We start from the raw sequence: 2,500 nt of genomic DNA, 5'->3' as shown, positions 1-2,500 counted from the left end.
TTTTCTCTTTTTCTCTTTTCTCTTTTCTCTTTTCTCTTTTCTCTTTTCTCTTTTCACTTTTCTCTTTTCTCTTTTCTCTTTTCTCTTTCCTTTCCTCTTCTCTCTTCCTCTTCTCTCTTCCCTCTTCTCTCTTCCTCTTCTCTCTTCTCTCTTCTCTCTTCCTTCTTCTCTCTTCCTTCTTCTCTCTTCCTTCTTCTCTCTTCCTTCTTCTCTCTTCCTTTTTCTCTCTTCTCTCTTCTCTCTTCCTTCTTCTCTCTTATCTTATTTCTTCCCTCTTCCCTGTTCCCTCTTCCCTGTTCCCTCTTCCCTCTTCCCCTTTCTCTCTTATCTCATGTCTCTTCTCTCTCTTTTCTCTTTTCCCGTCGATGCCTATGATTACCGGCGATAACGCAGGACGGCGCCGGATACCAGGGCTTCCTCGCAGCGCCACCACCAAGGTGATGCAGTGGACGAGCGGGTGACGGATGACAGCTGCGGCGCCCTCTGGCTGCCCTCCAGACCTTCGCCCTCCTAGGGGTGCCTTAAGCCCTTCCTCCTCCTCCCGTGGCCCCCCCTATCCACCCTATGCCCTCCCACCCCCCTGGGCTCTCCACCCTCCTCCCCGAGATGGGAAGTGCAAGGCTGGGAAGCGCCTGGGCAAAGGGTTTCGAGAGAGGAATTCAGCAGTTGTTTTAATGGTGGATTTTGGACTAGATGAGGAAAAAAGATAAAAATGAAAGAAGAGCATATAGCGACTTGCGAAAGGAGATTCAAGTGTGCGCGCAGATGATAAACTGTATAAATAGCATCCATAAGCGAGTTTTTTTTTATTCAAGAACTCATAGCAAAACAAAAACAGTTTGAAGTAAACAGCTGCAACGAATCCAGACTGCAAATGAACTGACCCTAAAGGGGAGTGCTAGTCAAGCATCGGCTTACCCTTAGATTGCAAGAACAGCAAATTTAGCCGGCTCTTCTTGCCGACAGAGAGAGAGAGAGAGAAAGAAAGAGAGAGAGAGAGAGAGAGAGAGAGAGAGAGAGAGAGAGAGAGAGAGAGAGAGAGAGAGAGAGAGAGAGAGAGAGAGAGAGAGAGAGAGAGAGAGAGAGAGAGAGAGAGAGAGAGAGAGAGAGAGAGAGAGAGAGAGAGAGAGAGAGAGAGAGAGAGAAAGAAAGAGACAGACAGACATACAGAGAGAGAGACTGACAGACAGATAAGCAAACGGACAGAATTTAAAAAAAAACAAAAAAACAGAGTAACAGGGAGACATACAGAGAGATGTGTGTGTGTGTGTGTGTGTGTGTGTGTGTGTGTGTGTGTGTGTGTGTGTGTGTGTGTGTGTGTGTGTGTGTGTGTGTGTGTGTGTTTCACATTCCATCCAGGCCCGGACGACAAGCACCATCGCGAAGTGATTTGGTGGCACACAAACACGAGGGGAAGGGGAGTAGGGGGAGGGGTAAGCGGTGTGTCGGAGGGTAAGCAGACGCAGGGGGGCAGGGGGGAGGTCGATGGGTGAGAGGGCAGAGATGGGTGGTGGCACCAGGGGCGTGGAGTTGCTAGGAGATATCTATAATTAAGCCCAACATTTCGTCACTCTCGCTCTTGCCATACGAGAGCATGACAGCCGACTCACCTCTGATGCAACATCGCGTTCCCGGAAGTATTTTACCTATTTTCTTCTCTGTTTTCCTTCTTTTCGTTTTTTTCTTTTTTTTCTTTTTTTGATCGTTTATCTCAAGAGACCGAAACATTTTCATGGACCAGTGATAATCATTTGTATGACAAAAATCGTAATCAGAATTTCTCGAAAGGCAAGGCACATGACGTAAGCACACTTTTGTTGTTGATAGACTGTTTTCAAGGTCATTATCATCAGCCTTTACTCCATTTGTATCATCATTAACCTGCTTACCCTTTCAGCTACCCTCGCATCACCATAATCCCCATGATAATGACCAACTTCCTCCCTGTCACACAATAGCATGGGCTTTGTTACGGTTAAATGATAAACAGGCTACACCATCACTTCTCAAAATGCAGGATTAATAGAACTTTAAAATGTTCTAGTGATGTCAAAACTTCAAGATTGCCACGCAATTAAATTTTGCACTTTATCTCAAGGTATAATTGCAAACCAAACTCATTTGATGAATGTGACAGTGAGGGGAAAATGAGATGGGCGAGGGCCCTCCCCTACGCCTACCCCTACCCCCGCCCCCACCACGGGAGCCAAATGGGGGACACGCCCTTCAATATACCTCCTTCCCCCCGACACCTTTCCCCCGCCCCTCCCACACGCGCATTCATCCTCCAGACATGCTTGTACTTGGCACCTGCTATGGGCACGGTGCCAAGTGTTCTTTATGATAAGTACAGACAGACCCGAGGCCCTTTCTCTTCCTTCTATTTATTACATTTCACCTTTATTATCTGCATTATTAACCACACCATCATCAATATAACTTTCCCTTTATCATTATCGTTGTCTCTGTCATCTTACCAGTTCATTATCTGTTTTTTATG

General features: G+C 46.4%; 1 protein-coding gene across 1 annotated transcript in view; it reads right to left on the bottom strand.

Annotated features, from left to right (window-relative positions):
- The window catches only part of LOC125030732 (sialin-like), a gene marked incomplete at its 5' end in the record, with an annotated part of 15,553 nt that overhangs the window by 10,920 nt on the left and 2,133 nt on the right, over positions 1-2,500 (bottom strand).

This window comes from Penaeus chinensis, chromosome 2 (assembly GCF_019202785.1).
Source record: "Penaeus chinensis breed Huanghai No. 1 chromosome 2, ASM1920278v2, whole genome shotgun sequence".
Taxonomy (NCBI): Eukaryota; Metazoa; Arthropoda; class Malacostraca; order Decapoda; family Penaeidae; genus Penaeus; species Penaeus chinensis.
Note: the sequence above shows the minus strand (reverse complement) of the source record. Positions and strands in the feature narration are given on the sequence as shown.